Genomic DNA, 21,651 nt, shown 5'->3' on the forward strand with positions numbered 1-21,651 from the left:
TTCGTTGCATTCCAAAAAAAGCATCTAAATAAAATATATATTTCATTATAAAGATTCTCGCCGGCAGATCGTCTTTCTCTCTCTTTTTGTTTTACTTGTAAGTGCAGATTAGGTCTGTACAGTCAGGACTTGGGGCGGGGGGGGTATGTGGGGGGGATGGAGGTTGGGGGGGGGCCCTGGGGGGAGGGGCTCCTCATCCCCCCCCTCCTACCCCGCTTGGTGGAGAGTGGTGGTGGGGGGAGTGGTGGGGGGGGGGTGGTGGGGGGGGGTGGTGGGGGGGGGTGGTGGGGGGGGGTGGTGGGGGGGGGTGGTGGGGGGGGGTGGTGGGGGGGGCCGTGCAACGCTCACGACGAATCGAATCGCGGCCGCGACTTCGCCGCTCGTGTGGAATGTCCCCATCGTGGAATGTCCACATCGCGACCCTCTCGCGAACGAAATCAAAAACGTATTCCGGGTGGCGGGTGGCGGTAGGCATGTATGGCTGGCCGATGTCGCGAGCGTAACGTATAAACAACACACAGCAGCCGTAAGCGTTGTTTTCTCTCTCTCTCGTAAATAAATATCGAGCGATTTTTTTTTGTCTAACGTAGCGATTCCCCGTCGCCTGTGCCGGATACCGGTGGGGGGGGGGGAGAGGAGGGGGGGTGGAGGGGGGGGGAGAGGAGGGGGGGTGGAGGGGGGGGGGATTAAAACGACGAAAGGGAATACGACGAAAGCAAGAGCGGCTATCGCAGACAAGAGACGGAGGGGCGATGCCTTACGAAGAGGGAGGAGGAATAGGAAAGGTTGTGGCTGGCCAAGCACAAAGCAAATTCAGTATCAAAACGTGCCGAACGTATGTACACTTTTAACAAAGAGAGCATGACGTATATATACTGTGTACAGTATATATTTACACCGCAATTTTATATACGTTCGTTTTTAAGTTTTTCATTACAAAAATTCATTTTTAGCAAACAAACACAAAACACGAGTCGTGTTTGTACGCTTCTCGTAAGCCAGAAGAGGCGGGCTACTGCTGCTGCTGCCGCTGCTGCTGCTGCCCAGGGTCGCCCCCCATTCTCAAACACGTGGCAACACGCGCACGTGGCAAGGCCCACGTGACACCATTGTGACGCGCAGGCGACGCGCCGTCCAATAGCAGCGGCACGGCCCACGTGACACATTTGCGACGCGCCGTCCAATAGCAGCGGAGAACGCGGCTGAAGTGCGCGCGCACGTGACGGTGGGCGGGCGCTCGCGGGTGGCGACGGCGGTGGGCAGAGAGGCCACCAGCGTGCCCGGGCACAACCCAAAAAAAAAAACGAAAACCACCAACTTTAAAAAAGTAATACACCCATGACGTAGGTCAAATAAATTAACACGACTTCACGAGGACGGCCCACCTCTGTTCACGGAGCCCTGCACCCGAAGCCACCTCCATTCGTGGGGAGGTTGGTGCGACACATCGAGCCTCAACTCAAGATCCTCGTTCCCTCGCGAGCCGAAATACCACCCCCCGCCGCCCGCGTCCGCAAGCCCCTTCACAGGCGCACCTCGTGGTGACGCCCGTCTCTCTCTCTCTCTCACAGGTGAGCCAGCAAGGAGGTGACGGGGGGGGGGTCAGCACAATTCTGGCTGTCACCTGAAGCTCGTGGTGGTTGTTGTTGTTGTCACCGGCGGAAGCGTCACGGTACTCGAATTGTAAATATTTCAGGGGGCTTGACTCTCCAACACACAACCGGTGTGCTGAAGTAGTGACGAATTGCCCACGTTTTATTTACCTGACGAACCCCGTTACTAATTGGCCGTGTCGGGTGGTGGCGGGTTTAACGACACAGTCATATTTACGGGAAATTGGTACCGAGACGATTTCGTGCTGCCGGTACCGCGATGCGATGGAGCGTGGTACCGGTGACCCAGGAGGGGTTCCCGGATTCCAAATCCGCCCTCATCGTCGGCACACAACATTCCCGGCTCTGATTTAGTTTGTATCTCTCTCCGTCTATCTCCCGTGTGCTCCCCCCCCTCCTCTCTCTCCCACTCTCTCTGTCTTTTCTTTATTTCCTTTGCGCTAAAAGGACAGCTGTTGTCAGCAGCCTGACTGATCAGCGCCTGGCAAACACAAAAGATTGCATTTCTCCCGTCCAGGAGATCAGTGCCGAGTGACACGGGAGAGGAGTTATTTTCACACGCGTCATTAGACACGGACAACGCGACATCAATTCTTTTCAGCTTGATCTCTCACAACCTTCCAGTGAACCTTCCCTGCTGCTGCTGCAGTTTGGGCTGGGAAGCGCAAATCTGCCTGGGGCCTTTCGTCCCTTGGGGCATTCTGTCTCTGATGCTGTTGCCGCTGCCGGGTTCGACACCGTCACGGGAGAGGGAAGGGCGGGGTCCTTCGGTCCTTCGCAAACAACAAGAACCCCCAAAACCCCTCTCCCTCCGACTCTCACTCCTCCTCCCTCCCTCTCACTCCTCATGCTTCCTCTCTCTCCTCCCCCGGCAACCACCCGCCAACGCGCGGCCTCGCCGTCAAAATATAAAAACAAATCGCCAACAAGCGAGCATCAGTGGGGACACCTGCACACAGCCCCCTCCCCGCCCCGCCCGCATGGAGACACCCACACCACTCACACCACACCACACACACCACTCACACCACTCACACCACACACACCACTCACACCACACACACCACTCACACCACACACACCACTCACACCACTCACACCACACACACCACCCACACCACTCACACCACACACACTACCCACACACACCACACACACCACACTACCCACACACACCACACACACCACTCACACCACACACACCACTCACACCACACCACACACACCACTCACACCACACCGTCTCCAGTCTACCCCGCGACGGACACACGCACGGACGCAGTGATACGGGTCCTGGGGCTGCCAGTCGACCCCCCCCCACCCCGAGCTCCCCCCCCACTTCCTCCTCCCTCCGTCGGAATGAGACGGCGCTCGAGAGCTTTCGGGGAAAGAAAAAAACTCAAATTTCGCGTCGCGATTTTGTTCATTCCCGCGATGATCGGACGCCACTCCCACCCACCCCCCCAATCAAACGCCGAGGGTGCGTCTCGTGTGACACGACGACACTTGCCTGATGCCTAACTCGGCTCTCCAACTCTGGAGCTCCCCCGGTAAGATCCTGGGGGGAGGCCAAGGAAGGACGGGGGGGGGGGTGCCGGGCCGACCCCACGCCGCGCGCACGTGCCGTGTCAGAATCACAAGATGTATTGCATCCTGCATAAATCCGATGAGCCGTGAAGCTCTTTCTCACAGACGTCCCAATAAGGGCGGGGCGGGTGAGAGGTGGAGGCAACGGGAACATCTGGGAGCAGCAGTCGCAGTGCCAACGACGGCTGCCAACAATTGCCCAAAGCTCTGCCAGTCCTCGACGTGTTCAGATGTTTTCGGCCAATTAACGAGGAGTTGTAAACGCGCGTGTTTGCCCGCCTTGTTCCGCCAACAGCAGTCGCCCCAGCAGCCTGGGGTTCAAGGTGCACCTAGCCTGGCACAAGCACCCTCGTGAGGTCACTGCCACTTCGCGGCGTGGTGAACGGTGCTGCTGGTGGTGGTGGTTGTTGTTGTTGCTGCTGCTGCTGCTGGTGCTGCTGCTGGTGCTGCTGCTGTGCATGACCGGGAACCTTTAAACTCTCTTGTCACCGAGCAAGGGAGGGGGGGGCCTTGTTGTGTGTTCGCGTGCATCTCACTGTCCGGAGCGCCTCGCAATGCAGAGAATACCGTCATGGCGGAGACGATGATGACGACGACGATGATGATGATGACGACGATGAAGACGACGATGACGACGATGATGACGATGAAGACGACAATGACGACGATGAAGACGACGACGACGACGATGAAGACGACGACGACGACGATGTGCGCACGCAGACGTCAATACCCCCCCCCCCCAGCGCTAACCCCGTCCGTGGTCTCCGCCGCTCACTCGCACCAGAGGGGGGAGCTGGCGTCGATGTTTGCCGCATGGAAAATAAATAAATAAAGAGCGAGCGAGTGGCGGTGTGGGGGGCAGAGAGGGAGGGAGAGAAACACGATTGTGGGTTTGTGTGGGAAGCCTGAGTCAGCATCTGTGCGTGACACTGCTAACGACAGCTGCCGTCTGGGAGCCGTGCTGGAGGAGGATGGAGGAGGAGGGGGGGGCAGACGTCGTGACAGACGAATGCAGAGCTCAGACAACAAACAAACTGCAAATGTGAGACGCCAACTCAGGCGAGCCCTGTGATCCCACTTCTCGCCGGAGCCGGGACAGAGTGGCACCACGTGCCACCACGAAGCACCTGGGATCACGTGGTACCACGTGGCGCCACGTGGCACCACGAGGCACCTGGGATCACGTGGTACCACGTGGCGCCACGTGGCACCACGAGGCACCTGGGATCACGTGGTACCACGTGGCACCATGAGGCACCACGAAGCACCTGGGATCACGTGGTGCCACGTGGCACCACGAGGCACCACGAGACACGTGCGGAGCGAGCGGTGGAGGTGGGGGGGGGCACCCTGGAGGTGACGCCGGCGGTGGCTCCGAATCAGGCGCTCACACACACACAACAACAACCGTCATTCGCCACTAAGTGGCGGTGACGTCACCACGACGCTTGTGCCAGGCCATGTGCACCTTGAGGCCACGTGAAGTGTCGAACGCCCGATGGCAGGAGGTCACGGGGCAGACCCAGAAGGTGCCACGGGTCGACTGACCGAGATGACCGAGATGACTGGCTGATGCACCACCTGTGCCCCCTACTGTACCAACTTGCTGTGCACGCACACCCACACGCACACCCACACGCACACCCACACGCACACCCACACGCACACCCACACGCACACCCACACGCACACCCACACGCACACCCACACGCACACCCACACGCACACCCACACGCACACCCACACGCACACCCACACGCACACCCACACGCACACCCACACGCACACCCACACGCACACCCACACGCACACCCACACGCACACCCACACGCACACCCACACGCACACCCACACGCACACCCACACGCACACCCACACGCACACCCACACGCACACCCACACGCACACCCACACGCACACCCACACGCACACCCACACGCACACCCACACGCACACCCACACGCACACGCACACCCACACGCACACCCACACACACCCACACACCCACACGCACCCACACGCACCCACACGCACACCCACACACACACCCACACACACACCCACACACCCACACACACACACACCCACACACCCACACACACATCCCACCCACACCCCACACACACGCCACGGGCCCCGTGATGGGACCGCACCTGGGCCTCGTGACCGGACCCCACGACCGGACCTGGCTACCGGACCCGGCTACCGGACTCGGCTACCGGACCCGGCTACCGGACCCGGTTACCGGACCGCGCTCATCCCCTTGCCATTCTCCGCAGCCGAACAACGCCGACCGCGCGAGCCGCGGGTCGGCCGCGCGGCGCGGCGCGGATCGTTGTTTTTTTTTCTCCTCTCTCTTCACAGAAATGTGTTTCGCATTTTCCTGGTAATTCGTCAACTGTTTCCGTTCGAATGCCGAATTTCCAACAGCCGCGGGCAATCAATCTTCGTCACGGTGCCTGCCCGCGAACAGTTGGGGTCCTTTTTAGAAGTGGCTTGGCTCGCTCCGCCTTTGACGTACGGAAATCTGAAGTCGATAATTATTTATTTCATCCTCGCACAAGAAAAATAAAAAAACACGTGGCGGTGACGGCTACTTGCCTGCATGGCAGGAGAGCGCTTGGGAAAGAGGCGGGGGGGGGGCTGGGCGGGGATGAGGAGCAGAAATATATCTTGGGAATGGTTTGTTGCAATAACAACAAAAAGACATTTGTGGGAAGGAGATTTTTTTGTTGAACAATCTTGAGAAAGTGTTGATGACTCGCAACGCTCGGCGCGTCTCCCCCCCCCCGAGCATTCCTGGCGCTCCCACCGACCTCGTCCCTCACGTCCGCACGCTAACAGCGGAGCGAGCACGGCGCCCGCCGCTGCCACCATTCGTCACCACGGAGCTTCGTGCTGCGTGGCGGGGGCCACGTTGACAATGGAATTGTCATTTTTTCCCCCACTCCTGGCAGCCTCCTCCACCACCCTGCTTCCACCGCCCCCCACCCCCCGCCTCTAAAAAAAAATAACCTTCCGCCCTCGCGCTGGAATTTCAACTATTTACATTCAGTGCATTTGGCGGACACGCACGGGGTGGGGGTGGGAGTGGGGGTGGTGGGGGAGGAAACGCGTTGCCCGAGTTGGGTTGTCCGGGTGAACGGGGCACAGGGCGAGCGCGGCGCCGTGGTGGTGGCTTCGGCGGCGAGGAGGAGGTGGAGGAGGAGGAGGTGGAGCAGGAGGTGGTGGGATCGGAGTCCTCGATGTGGCGTCCGCTCCCCGCCGCCGCATGCACCTGGACGGACCGGGGCCTTCGTGCCTGAGCCGTCGTCCCTGGACTTTCATGCCTGAGCCGTCGTCCCTGGGTCATCGTGCCTGGACCTTTGTCCCTAGGCCTTCATGCCTGGGCCGTTGTGCCTGGGCCGTCGTCCCAGGGCCTTCGTGCCTGGGCCTTCGTGCCTGGGCCTTGGTGCCTAGGCCTTCATGCCTGGGCCGTCTTCCCAGGGCCTTCGTGCCTGGACCTTGGTGCCCGGGCCTACGTCCCTGGGTCTTCGCCGGGGCCTTCGTCAGGCCCTTCATCCCGGGGTCGCCTCGGTCGCTCCTGGGGACACCTGCGCACGAAACGGCAGACGGAGCGGGAGAGTAAATGTGTGTCTCTACGAGTCGATGATCATCAATGTCAACATTCTTCTTCCTCCTGTGACTCGACCAAGAACCCCGTGGATGAATTTGAGGCAACAAAACAGGATTGCTGAATATTCCAAAAAATCATGCAACACAGGTTGACGTTAATTGGGGTCGCCTGGAACGTTCGTTTCAATAAATGGAATCGCCGAATGTGATTGTGACAACAATTATAATAACCCCGTGTGTCCTGAATTTTAGGCCACCCTGTATACAAAAGGCAAAGCCCCCCCCCCCCCCCTATAGCCTTCTCAGGCTGTTGGGGCAAGTGCTGTTGGCGAGCGAGCATCTTATGAAGGCCGCCAGGGCGCACGCGGATGGTGTGGCCAACACAAGGCCGCCTTTGTCTCCCCCGAGTGTTGACGTTAAACTATTAAACTATTTTACTTGACCAGGTAAGGACCCACTTGAGCTGTGTAGCTCTTTCTCAGAAGTGACCTGGCGATCGCACGTGACGGCTCAACCAAGTGGCTCTCTCCCCTACCACGCCTCTCCCCCACTCTCTCCATGTCTCCGTCACACACTAAATGTTGCCTACTCTTCCACTCGTCTTCCTGTAAGAGACCCATAGACTCACATAGAGAGCTGTAGACTTGCGTAGAGACCCATGGATGCACACGAAGACCCATAGACTCACGGAGACCAATATACACTTAAGACGATGTTTTTGCATTTTTACCAGGCAAGGCACACTACTGATCTATACAGAAGCAACAATGGCTCCTCACAAATGATAGATAAAAATAAAGTGGCTTATCGTCGTGTGGAAGTGTACGGCGGCACAATGTTGATTCCAAATGTGGAGGCAAAAACCTGGGAGGACCCCGGATAAAAATCCACGCCACCGCGGGGTGAGAGACACCCACGACCTCCTGTATACCAGGCGAGGTAGTTAACATTTCGTCACCGTGCACCCTGTACTGCCGACTGCTGGTCATCTCGCAAACAAACGTGTACGTCGCTCTGCCTAACACGGGTTAGAGGAGGTCGCCGCTGCAGGGCGAAAAGGTCGTTACTGCGAGGTGAGAGGTCATTGCCAAGGGGTCACAGGTCATCGCTGCGAGGTGAAAGGTCATCGCTGCGAGGTGAAAGGTCATCGCTGCGAGGTGAAAGGTCATCGCTGCGAGGTGAAAGGTCATCGCTGCGAGGTGAGAGGTCATTGCTAAGGGGTCACAGGTCATCGCTGCGAGATGAAAGGTCATCACTGCGAGGTGAAAGGTCATCGCTGTGAGGTTAGAGGTCATTGCTAAGGGGTCACAGGTCATCACTGCGAGGTGACAGGTCACCGCGAAGAGGTCACTGCTTCGGCTTGGGGGGGGGGGGACTACATTTTCGTGCCCCCTCCCCCCATCCCCCCCCCAATGGCGACTGCTGCATCCATTGGCCCAGCGACTCCTCCCAGAGCCACGTCAAGTTTCCCAGTTTGTTTGCTTAACCTGAGCACAGCCTCAGGAGAGCAGGGGTCGGTTTCTGTGAGTCTACGGGTCTCTGCGTGAGTCTAAGGGTCTCTGCGTGAGTCTAAGGGTCTCTGTGTGAGTCTATGGGTGTCTGTGTGAGTCTGTGGGTGTCTCTGTGTGAGTCTATGGGTCTCTGTGTGAGTCTACGGGTCTCTGCGTGAGTCTATGGGTGTCTGTGTGAGTCTATGAGTCTCTGCGTGAGTCTATGGGTCTCTGTGTGAGTCTCCGGGTCTCTGTGTGAGTCTATGGGTGTCTGTGTGAGTCTACGGGTCTCTGTGTGAGTCTATGGGTCTCTGCGTGAGTCTACGGGTCCCTGTGTGAGTCTACGGGTCTCTGTGTGAGTCTATGGGTCTCTGTGTGAGTCTACGGGTCTCTGTGTGAGTCTATGGGTCTCTGCGTGAGTCTACGGGTGTCTGTGTGAGTCTACGGGTCTCTGTGTGAGTCTATGGGTCTGTGTGTGAGTCTGCGGGTCTCTGTGTGAGTCTACGGGTCTCTGTGTGAGTCTATGGGTCTCTGCGTGAGTCTACGGGTCTCTGTGTGAGTCTATGGGTGTCTGTGTGAGTCTACGGGTCTCTGTGTGAGTCTATGGGTCTCTGCGTGAGTCTACGGGTCCCTGTGTGAGTCTACGGGTCTCTGTGTGAGTCTATGGGTCTCTGTGTGAGTCTACGGGTCTCTGTGTGAGTCTATGGGTCTCTGCGTGAGTCTACGGGTGTCTGTGTGAGTCTACGGGTCTCTGTGTGAGTCTATGGGTCTGTGTGTGAGTCTGCGGGTCTCTGTGTGAGTCTACGGGTCTCTGTGTGAGTCTATGGGTCTCTGCGTGAGTCTACGGGTGTCTGTGTGAGTCTATGGGTCTCTGCATGAGTCTACGGGTCTCTGTGTGAGTCTACGGGTCTCTGCGTGAGTCTACGGGTCTCTGCGTGAGTCTATGGGTGTCTGTGTGAGTCTATGGGTCTCTGCGTGAGTCTCCGGGTCTCTGCGTGAGTCTACGGGTCTTTGTGTGAGTCTATGGGTGTCTGTGTGAGTCTACGGGTCTCTGTGTGAGTCTACGGGTCTCTGTGTGAGTCTCCGGGTCTCTGCGTGAGTCTACGGGTCTTTGTGTGAGTCTATGGGTCTCTGCGTGAGTCTACGGGTGTCTGTGTGAGTCTACGGGTGTCTGTGTGAGTCTATGGGTCTGTGTGTGAGTCTGCGGGTCTCTGTGTGAGTCTACGGGTCTCTGTGTGAGTCTATGGGTCTCTGCGTGAGTCTACGGGTGTCTGTGTGAGTCTATGGGTCTCTGCGTGAGTCTACGGGTCTCTGCGTGAGTCTACGGGTCTCTGTGTGAGTCTACGGGTCGCTGCGTGAGTCTACGGGTCTCTGCGTCAGTCTACGGGTCTTTGTGTGAGTCTATGGGTCTCTGTGTGAGTCTATGGGTGTCTGTGTGAGTCTATGGGTCTCTGCGTGAGTCTACGGGTCTCTGTGTGAGTCTACGGGTCTCTGCGTGAGTCTACGGGTCTCTGTGTGAGTCTACGGGTCTCTGTGTGAGTCTCCGGGTCTCTGCGTGAGTCTACGGGTCTTTGTGTGAGTCTATGGGTCTCTGTGTGAGTCTATGGGTGTCTGTGTGAGTCTATGGGTCTGTAAGGGAGTCTACGGGTCTCTGCGTGAGTCGTGGACTAACGTTCAGCATTGAAGCAAAGAGAAATCGGCGCAAAACAACCGTGGCATAGGACAAAAGAAAGGTCACTGACGGACACGCTGCCTGCACGTATGTAGTACATACATTGAACTTCTTTCACACCGTACATAGCCAACTGTGCTACTTGAAGGTGCGGGGGTGGAAGGACAACAAACTAAACACAAACAAGCAGTTCCAAACTAATGAGTTTGCCAATCTAAATTATTATTTACAAGTGCATTGCTCCAGTGGCTGCCGAATATCGGAAGAGCGTTCCAGACGGCCGCATCATCAACATCACCTCCATCACCACCACCATCAACATCACCACCATGACCACCATCACCACCATCACCACCATCAACATCACCTCCATCACCACCATCAACACCATCACCACCATCACCACCATCAACATCAGCACCATCAACACCATCACCTCCATCACCACCATCAACATCACCACCATCAACATCACCTCCATCACCACCATCAACATCACCACCATCAACACCATCACCACCATCATCACCATCACCACCATCACCACCATCAACATCACCTCCATCACCACCATTACCTCTATCACCACCATCAACATCACCTCCATTGCCACCATCACCACCATCACCACCATCAACATCATCTCCATCACCACCATCAACACCATCACCACCATCAACATTACCACCATCACCACCATCACCACCATCACCACCATCACCACCATCACCACCATCACCACCATCACCTCTATCACCACCATCAACATCATCTCCATCACCACCATCAACACCATCACCACCATCAACATTACCACCATCACCACCATCACCACCATCAACATCACCACCATCAACATCACCACCATCAACATCACCACCATCACCACCATCAACATCACCACCATAACCACCATCACCACCATCAACATCACCACCATCAACGTCACCACCATCACCACCATCACCACCATCAACATCACAACCATCACCACCATCATCACCATCGTGCATGTATGTGCAGCACGATGTCGAACTGCTTTCGCCCCACTGTACGTGGCCACCGTGCTAATCGGAGGTCACTTGGGGCAGGACGACGACGCGAAACGCACGAAGCGGTTGTCAAGAGACGCGTTTCCACGCCCGACGCGCCGCAGCGTCTCAAGAGAAAGCCAGGGGATGTCGTGGCGGTGAGGGTCGCGGATCGAGGCTCACGGCGCGGCACCACGAGCCACATCGACCCTGCGCTTTCGAGCTCTTCGCCTGGGCAGTAAAGTGTTTAACAAAAACACCGTTCTGTTGTCAGCCAATAAAAAGTGGCAAAACACAGCTGCGTGCGTTGCGTCTCCGCGCGTGCTGTGCGTGCTTGTGTCCGTGCGTGCGTGCGCGTGGCCGTGCTTGTGTCCGTGCGTGCGTGCGTGCTTGTGTCCGTGCGTGCGTGCTTGTGTCCGTGCTTGTGTCCGTGCGTGCGTGCTTGTGTCCGTGCGTGCGTGCGCGTGGCCGTGCTTGTGTCCGTGCGTGCGTGCGTGCTTGTGTCCGTGCGTGCGTGCGCGTGGCCGTGCTTGTGTCCGTGCGTGCGTGCTTGTGTCCGTGCGTGCGTGCTTGTGTCCGTGCGTGCGTGCGTGCTTGTGTCCGTGCGTGCGTGCGTGCTTGTGTCCGTGCGTGCGTGCTTGTGTCCGTGCGTGCGTGCTTGTGTCCGTGCGTGCATGCGTGCTTGTGTCCGTGCGTGCGTGCGTGCTTGTGTCCGTGCGTGCGTGCGTGCTTGTGTCCGTGCGTGCAAGTGGTGGCAAAGGGGAATGAAAATCCAGAGTGCCCCAAGCGGATCAAAGGGGCCGGCAGATTTGGTGAACAAAAGGCAGGGCCGCGTAAAACAGCGATCATGAAATACCAATAAACGTGGAGCACGCTGCGTCTCACTCTCGCGTCTCTCCATCTCTTCTGTCATCACACTCCCATTTTATATCGTGAAAGGGCGGGGGGGGGGGGCTAAAGTGCTTTCTGCTGCTGAGGGTACCAAACGGTGCCGCGTCCGACGCCCGTACGAGCGAGTGTCGCCGCCGCAGCGGCAGCGCCGCCGCCGCTGCCACGTGAGCTGGATCACAACTCACGGTCAACATCGTGAGCACCTTTCACCCCCCCCCCCCCCCCCCGGGGCCCTCTCCCTAGGTCGGCTCGGCCTCAACCACTTGCCGCAGAGAGCGCGGCCACAGACATCGGCGTGCGCGGAGGCAGACGCGGCCCGGGGTCCTGCCACGGCACGGGACGTCGCGCCGGACTTTCGTAGTGGCGCCTGCTGAATAAAACGCACTTGCCCCAGCGGTCTGCAGAGGCTACCTGGATTGAGGGGGGGGTCCTTTAGCCTTTGTCTTTGTTAAAATGCAGAATGACGAAAGATAAATTCGAGATGAAAAAAACTGTTCTCTGCACCCCACCCCACCCCACGCGTTTAATTTTTTTTAGGTCATGAGCAGTCGCGCCTCTCTCTCTCTCGAGCACGCAGCTCGCATTAGTCACGGCGCGACTGATTTCGGCTGAGAGAGAGAGAGGCGGGGGGGGGAGAGAGAAAAACATCCCGAATCCAACCTGACCTTAATTTAGCTGCCTCCGAGTTGTGCACAAAAAATTTAATAATTAAAACGCCAAATGTTTAAATGGCACAAAGACGAGCTCAGAGTGATTAGTCATAACGGGTGATACGGGGGGAGGGGTGGGGGTGAGGGGGGTAGTGGGGGGCTGCCTCCATGACGTGTTCATCGCTCTCTACATTACACCTCAATCCACTGCTGGATTGAGCCCCCCCCCCCGCCGTGTTGATCCTGGGGGGGGGGCGGGGGTGGGGGGGGGGGTAGCCTGTGACGTCACCCGAGAGGCGGCGGCGTCGTGGGCTTCGCGTGGAACTCATCCAGCAGCGGATGGGGGGGGGGGGGGGCGGCTCGACTCGGCTCATCACCCCTCGCTCCGCGGGTCGGTAAAGCGAGCGCCGCTCTGTGCTGAAGTGAGAATGAGAATCAGCATCTGTGCACTCATGCTGCAGGAGGAATCCGAAGAGCTGTGAAGCTCTTCTTCTTCACAGGTGTCCAGTCGGGGCTCAGAGCGTCACGACCACGAACAATGCCAGAGGTCACCAGCGGCCGTCCTGTGGATAGGCTCAATGGGGACAAAGACAAAGATCCCCTGTATAGCATGAACAGACTGCAGGGGCAAGTGCTGTTAGCGAGCAGCACCTATGAAGGCCGGCACTGTGGCGCACGAGGGGGTGGGTGGCCAGCACCATGCCTGGCCGCCTTTGTCTCCCCAGTGGCGATGTTTACTACACACCGCACCAGGTACTCATTTGAGGCCGAGTCGACTTAGGGGAGGGCCCATGACCGGTTCAGATGTTCGTCACCGGTGTTGGCTGGCCGTGAGTGGGAATCGAACTCGGGTCGGCGGGTTCGTAGCGCAGTGCGCTAATCGCTGCACCACCATTCCCCACTCAATGTGGACCACACAGCAGCATCAGCAGCAGCAATCATCGCCCGCGACTGCAACGCCTGGCAGGACCCTCCTGCACAAACAGTCTTGAGACTCGGCCAGGATTTCCTGGCTAAACAATAAAAATAAGAGGTAAATAAATAATTATTTACGTTTTTTTTTAATCGAGCGGCTTTTGTTTGACAGGCAACCTCTGGGCCAGTTTCGACGTTTAAAGTCTCATCAGCAGCGTCAGGCTCGTTCACTATCAACTGTGAACTCATTTTTATTTGACCAGCGAAGGCCCACTGAGCTGTATAGCTGTTTTGCAGAAGCGACCTGGCCACCATAAATGATGGCTCAACGAAGTGACTCATCACCATCATCATCACATGGCAATTTATAGCAGCAGCCAAATACGCGTGACGTCATTTCTAAACGTGGAGGGTAAAACTGGAGGACCCGGAGAGAAAATTAGCACAACCATGGGGAGAGAGAGCGTGAGAGACACGCAAACTCCAAATATACAGCAGCAGGCGTCAGGGTCGGGATCAAACCCACGACCTCCTGCATACCAGGCGAGGTAGTCAACATCTCCTAGCCACCGTGATGATGAGAGAGAGAGAGACGCAAATTCCAAATATACAGCAGCAGGCGTCAGGGTCGAGATCAAACCCACGACCTCCTGTACACCAGGCGAGGTAGTCAACATCTCCTAGCCACCGTGATGATGAGAGAGAGAGAGACGCAAACTCCAAATATACAGCAGCAGGCGTCAGGGTCGAGATCAAACCCACGACCTCCTGTACACCAGGCGAGGTAGTCAACATCTCCTCGCCACCACGAGGCGAGGAGGGCCTCAGGGAGTCAAGGCTAAACTGGGACCCCACGCGGTCATCACCGTCAGCCCCTCCCACTTTTACATAGACACGCCCACTCAGCCACCAGCGCCCCGTTCAACGCAACAAAACGCCCCGCGCGTAGCGTCACAATGGAGCGCAGAGCGTCACAATGGAGCGTCACAATGGAGCGTCACAATGGGGCGCGTAGCGTCACAATGGAGCGTCACAATGGAGCGCGTAGCGTCACAATGGAGCGTCACAATGGAGCGCGGAGCGTCACAATGGAGCGTCTCAATGGAGCGTCACAATGGAGCGCAGAGCGTCACAATGGAGCGTCACAATGGAGCGTCTCAATGGAGCGTCACAATGGAGCGCAGAGCGTCACAATGGAGCGTCACAATGGAGCGCAGAGCGTCTCAATAGAGCGTCACAATGGAGCGCAGAGCGTCTCAATGGAGCGTCACAATGGAGCGCAGAGCGTCACAATGGAGCGTCACAATGGAGCGCAGAGCGTCTCAATGGAGCGTCACAATGGGGCGCAGAGTGTCACAATGGAGCGTCACAATGGAGCGTCACAATGGAGCGCAGAGTGTCACAATGGAGCGTCACAATGGAGCGCAGAGCGTCTCAATGGAGCGTCACAATGGGGCGCAGAGTGTCACAATGGAGCGTCACAATGGAGCGTCACAATGGAGCGCAGAGTGTCACAATGGAGCGTCACAATGGAGCGCAGAGCGTCTCAATGGAGCGTCACAATGGGGCGCAGAGCGTCACAATGGAGCATCACATTGGAGCGCAGAGCGTCTCAATGGAGCGTCACAATGGAGCGCAGAGCGTCTCAATGGAGCGTCACAATGGAGCGCAGAGCGTCACAATGGAGCATCACATTGGAGCGCGGAGCGTCACAATGGAGCATCACATTGGAGCGCAGAGCGTCTCAATGGAGCGTCACAATGGAGCGCAGAGCGTCTCAATGGAGCGTCACAATGGAGCGCAGAGCGTCACAATGGAGCATCACATTGGAGCGCGGAGCGTCACAATGGAGCGTCACAATGGGGCGCGCGCGACAACTCCGCCCCGCGTGTGCACGTGCGCTAGGGGCGGCGGTGGCCGGGCGGACGAGCCGGAGCAAAGTCCGTCGGCCCACGTGGGCCGGGACACCGGAGTGGTGGGACAACGGTGGGCGCGTTCCGTTTTGCTGCAGGAGACAGAGCGCCACGTCCCAGCCACTGTTTGACTCGTTTCAGGCTGAGTAGACCCAGCGGCGGGATGTTAACTCCCTCGCCCGGTACGCAGGAGGTCGTGGGTTCGATCCCGACCCTGACGACGCCTGCCGATGTTTATTTGGAGTCTGCGTGTCTCTCTCCCCGTGGTCGCGTGGATTTTTCTCCGGTTTTTCCCTCCACGTTTAGAATCAACGTCACCACGCGTTTAGAGAGTTTGTCCACACGACGGTGATGATGATGCTGAGAAGCCGTTTGTGTTGAGCTATCATTAGTGACGATCAGGTCGCTTCTGAGAAAGGGATTGCACAGCTCAGAGTGGACTCTACCCGGTAAAATAACAAAAATAGTTTAATGTTTTAGTTTGATTTGGCAGTGAGCAGAATTGCCTCTCCCCGCTCTCTGTGGTGGTGGTTGGGGGGTAGGGGGGGTAGGGGGGGTAGGGGGTGGGGGGGGGTAGGGGGTGGTAGGGGGGGAGGTGGTGGGGAGGAGGGGGAGGGGGCACTTGGGGGGGAGTGGGGAGGAGGGGGAGGGAGGGGAGGAGGGGGCACTTGGGGGGGGGGAGGGGGCACTTGGGGGGGGGAGTGGGGAGGAGGGGGAACTTGGGGGGGGGGGAGTGGGGAGGAGGGGGAGGGGGCACTTGGGGGGGGGAGTGGGGAGGAGGGGGAACTTGGGGGGGGGGGGAGTGGAGAGGAGGGGGAACTTGGTGGGGGGGGGAGTGGGGAGGAGGGGGCACTTGGGGGGGGGAGTGGGGAGGAGGGGGAACTTGGGGGGGGGGGAGTGGAGAGGAGGGGGAACTTGGGGGGGGGGGGAGTGGGGAGGAGGGGGAGGGGGCACTTGGGGGGGGGGAGTGGGGAGGAGGGGGGAACTTGGGGGGGGGGGAGTGGAGAGGAGGGGGAACTTGGTGGGGGGGGGGAGTGGGGAGGAGGGGGAGGGGGCACTTGGGGGGGGAGTGGGGAGGAGGGGGAACTTGGGGGGGGGGGGGGAGTGGAGAGGAGGGGGAACTTGGTGGGGGGGGGGAGTGGGGAGGAGGGGGAGGGGGCACTTGGGGGGGGGAGTGGGGAGGAGGGGGAACTTGGGGGGGGGGGGAGTGGAGAGGAGGGGGAACTTGGGGGGGGGGGGAGTGGGGAGGAGGGGGAGGGGGCACTTGGGGGGGGGGGGGGAGTGGGGGCCACGTCAAGAGAGATTGATGAAGAGCTCCCCACTCGAGACTGGAATCCAGGCCACGTCCCCAGGGTGGGGCCCCTGCCAACGTCACCGGACCCCGATAATCGCGAACGTCCACGCGTGGCGCACACACGGAGCGGGGGGCGGGGGGGCGAGGGGGCTCCCCCCCACCCCCCCCCCCCTTGTTTACCCCACCGGAAGGGCCGATGTTCTAGAGTTACGTCTGTAAACGTCCGTCAACACTTCCCGACAGAGCGCTCAGCTCCGACGCGTTAAATGTCACGCAGAAAACAAACGCCAAATTCAACGATCTCTCTCTCTCTCCTCTCTCTCTCTGTCTCCTCTCTCTCGCTGTCTGTCTCCTCTCTCTCTTTCTCGCTGTCTCCTCTCTCTGTCTCCTCTCTATTTATGGGGGGGGGGGGGTCGCGGCGAAACATTTGGCCGCTCGATGAGCGACGAGGTTCTTCAGCTTTGGAGAGGCGCAGAAACTAAACGATCAAACTATTTTTTTTATTTTGACCAGGTACGGCACCCCCCCACTGAGCCGTGCTCTTTCGCAGAAGCGACCCTGGCGATCACAATTCATAGCAGATCACCCAAGTGGTCGTCATTATCATCATTATCCTCATCATCATAATCTTCAATCATCATTATCATCATTATCATGATAATCATGATAATCATTATCACCATTATCATTATCATCATAATCATGATCATCATTATCACCATATAATTATCGTCATCACCATTATCATAATCATTATCATGATCATCATTATCGTCATCATCATTATCATCATCATCATTATCATCGTCATCATGATCATCATCGTCATCATTATCATCATTATCATCATCATCATCGCGTGGAAATTTTAACCAGCAGCCAAATACTCCAAACGCGTGGGGCTGGCGGCGTTGTGGTCGGACAGAAAAAGCTTCTGCCGAATCTTTCTTGGCAAAGCGCAGAAGTTGTTTCTCTTTGAAAAATGGCAGCGGCGGCCACGATAAGAGACACACACACACAGAGACACACAGAGAGAGACACACACACAAAGACACAGAGAGAGAGAGACACACAGAGAGAGTGGCACACACACACAGAGACACACAGAGAGAGTGGCACACACACACAGAGACACACAGAGAGAGTGGCACACACACACACACAGAGACACACAGAGAGACACACACAGAGAGAGACACATACACACACACACAGAGACACACAGAGAGAGAGACACACACACACAGAGAGAGAGAGCGACACACACAGACACACACCGAGAGAGAGCGACACACACACAGAGATACACAGAGAGACACACACACACAGAGACACACAGAGAGAAACACACACACACACAGAGACACACAGAGAGAGACACACACACAGAGACACACACAGAGAGAGACACACACACAGAGAGACACACACACACACAACAACAACAACAACCGCCATTCGCCACTAAGTGGCAGTGACGTCACCACGACGCTTGTGCCAGCCCAAGTGCACCTTGAGGCCATGTGAAGTGTCGAACGCCCGCTGGCAGGAGGTCACGGGGCAGACCCAGGTGCCACGGGTCGACTGACTGAGATGACCCAGATGACTGGCTGATGCACCACCTGTGCCCCCTACTGTACCAACTTGCTGTGCTTTAGCCACCCGGCGCTCCGCTCGTTGTTGTGAGCGTCGCTCCTCCCCCCTCCGTTGTTGTTGGAGGGCGACTGCCTCTAACTGCCCAGTAGCGTTCTTCACAAGCCTCCACAGAGGCCGATCTTGACACCGCTGGTACCAGTCATGGGCAAAGTCCACTCAGCTCCACATCCTTCTGTACCACATCACTCCATCTCTTCTCCAGGCCGTGCCACGCCCGTTAAGCCCCCTCGATCCGGCCGAACAAAAGCTTAGGAATGCGGTGGCTGGACATGCAGGCAACATGACCCAGCCAACGCAGCCTTGCCTGCCGGAGGAGCTCACCGATGGGACTTTTGTCCAGATCTTTCAAGGACTTGTGAGCTCCTCACACAATCCGGCCTGGTTAAACTCAGGATGGATCGTAGGCAGACCAGCCGAAATGTTTCTAACTGGCGAAGATGTTCCATTAGGGGGGTCCACGTTTCGCAAGCGTAGATAAAGGAAGGAATGACTCTGGCCGAGAAGACCCAAAGCTTTGTGCGGAGCGACAGACCAGGTAGCTTCCACACAGCGTTACGCAACGGATGAAAAGATAATGCCGCTCGACTGATTCGGAGTGAGACTATCTGCTGTTAAACCGAAGCCGGTTATGAGCACACTGTCCAGGTATGGGAAACTCTTCACTCTCTCCACAACTGCCCCATCACCGATTGGAGTTGTGGGGGTGGAGTGTTCGATGGTACAAAATACCCAGGCAGGTGCTTCGTTTTGGTGGGGCTGATGGTGGCACGCTCCAGTCTCAGCAGCAGCATCTCCAACTCCTCCTCTGAGTGAGCAGCAATTACCAGATCATTGGCATACATAACATGGTTGAGCAATAGAGAGCCATCCCTTCACCACACCCGGGCATCGATCAGCCTCCCATTGTATCTGTACCAGATGGAAATTCCTCTGGTACAGCTATTGAAGGCTTCACGAACTACGTGGTCGAAATAGATGTTAAATAATGTAGGAGCCAGAGGACATCCCTGTCGCATCCCAAGGTGTACTGGGAATGGCTCCGACCCCCGACCACGTAGTTTTACCCGGGCCAAATCACCATCATGAAGGTCCTTAATGATCGTGAGCAGAGGGTCAGGGACTCAGAAAGCACAAAGAACAACCCAGAGGCCAGGCCTACTGATGGTATCATAGGCCTTGACCAGGTCAATAAAGCAAAGATGTAGGTCTTGTTGGAATTCCCTACACCTCTGCTGTAGCAGAAAGACAAAAAATATGGCATCTGTGCAAGACCGCCCTTTCCTGAAACCGCATTGGGGCTCCGCAAGCCTCTCCTCAGCGTGCCTAGCAAGGCGATGTTGAATAATCCTTGCCAGGACCTTTCCCGGCACACTGAGGAGTGAGATGCCCCTGTAGTTGTTACAGTCTGTGCGGTCCCCTTCTTAAAGAGGGGGAACCACCAGGGCATCCTTCCAATCCTGCAGAACCCGTCCAGTGGTCCAGACTGTTATGATGTCATGTAGGGCAGTCTGTGCACAAACGCCACCCTCCCTCAGCATTTCGCTTAGGAGATCATCTCTGACCGGTGCCTTTCCTGGTCTCAGACTCTGGATCACCTTCAGTACTTCCTCAACAGATGGTACTTTAGCCAGCCACTCACAGGGGGTGACTTCTTCCAATATTTGAGGCACCGCAGCCTCGGCAGGGTCATCCCCACTTCGTGCCACGTTGTTATCCAGGCTGAGGGATGTCCCCTCCCCCAGGACCTCACAGAAATGCTCAGCAAATCTGCAAACCTGTTCCTGGGGGTCGGAGATTGGATCACCGTTCTTTCCCCTAATGATGGTAATAGGTGTGGCGCTGCAGGTTACTTTCACACACATTCACACACTCACACACTCACTCACTCACACATTCACTCACACACTCACACACACACACTCACTCACACACTCACACACTCACTCACACTCACAACCTCGAGCTCCCGAATCAGACACCCGCACGGGCGGCGAACTCACGGTCAGAGCGGCCCCCGGGGGGTTGGTCTGGTGGTGGGGGTGGTGGTGGTGGTGGTGGCAGATTATGGAGTCGCGCGGAATTCTGGCAGCGGGATGTGAAGTGACACGTGACAGACTGGTGTGTCACTGCCTGGAATTGACAGATGCCACACCTCTGGGGAGGCGCTGTTACCAAACACCGATACTGACCTGGGGGGGGGGGGGCTTTGGTTGGTTGGTGGGGGCGGCAGGGAGCGTGGGGGGGGGGGAGCCCGGGGCTCGACTGACGTTCGCATCAGATCACTGCCGAAAAATAAACAGCTGTGCCGCGCGGGCGGGAGGGCGAGAGCCCTCGACGGCTTTCTTGGTGACCCATGAACTCGGCTTTCACGCGTCCTCAACAGCCCACAGCCACCACCCCCCACTCCTCCTTCTTAGACGGCGGTGCTGGTTGTTGCTGACCCGTTTTTTTTTGGGGGGGGGGGGGGTTTGTTGGGGGGGGGGGGCAGGGAAGGGAGGAGGGGTGGAGGGGGACATTGCTTAGCAACCGTTGTGTTGTTGTTGTAAAATAAAATGGGACGTGACGCTCGCTCTGCGGTTTTGAGTCGAACATGTTTTTTTACACAAAACCACTGCGAGGGATTTACGGGGGGCGGGCGGTGGGGGCAGGGGGGGTGTAAGGAAGCTGCCCCGGTGCTTCTCGACATTTCTGGGCATGCGTGGCGGACAGCGACAAACGTCAAAGAGGAAAATAAGAACCCTTCACCGGACATTGTCGCCCGTCTTTGCAATGACTTCCGCCGCAGTGTAACATCAGCGCACGCGGACCACCCAGCCCGCCCGCACGCCCGGCCACCCCGTCCGTGCCGCGCCGTCACCGCCACCGTCACGGGCACCGGGCCACCCACAGCCGCTCCGGGGCTGAACGGACCGGAGGCGGCCCTCGCCGCTCTCGGCAAACAAATCGAATCGTCGAACTAAACTGGAAAAGGGACGTTGTTTTGTTTGTTATTGTGAGCAGGCGAGGGCCCACCACTGAGCTGCCGCGTAGACGTTGTTCAGAAGCGACCTGGCTGTCGCGAGCGATAGCTCGACGAAGTGGTGGTGGCTCACCATCACCATCATCATCCTCACCGCGTGGATGTGCATAGCGGCAGCCAAACACTCGAAACGGGTGACGTCGAGTCTAAATGTGGGGGGATCAAACCGGGGGAGTGGATGGGGGAGAAGTCCAGGATCGGTTCCGGATGTCAATTAGCCCTGGCCAGGGATCGAACGCGGGTGGGCGGGTTCGCAGCGCAGCGCGACCTGGCTAGCACAGATGCGGCGCAGACGAACACAG

At 57.5% G+C, this 21,651-nt stretch overlaps 1 protein-coding gene across 1 annotated transcript in view; it reads right to left on the bottom strand.

Annotated features, from left to right (window-relative positions):
• Nucleotides 1–5,332: 5,332 nt before the first annotated feature.
• LOC144951768 (teashirt homolog 3-like) overlaps nucleotides 5,333–21,651 on the bottom strand; it is a 79,499-nt gene continuing 63,180 nt past the window's right edge. Inside the window, 1 exon segment of the mRNA XM_078882132.1 lies at nucleotides 5,333–6,796. The gene's annotated coding sequence lies outside the window, so the exon portion shown is untranslated.

Source organism: Lampetra fluviatilis, chromosome 63 (genome assembly GCF_964198595.1).
Source record: "Lampetra fluviatilis chromosome 63, kcLamFluv1.1, whole genome shotgun sequence".
NCBI lineage: Eukaryota > Metazoa > Chordata > Hyperoartia > Petromyzontiformes > Petromyzontidae > Lampetra > Lampetra fluviatilis.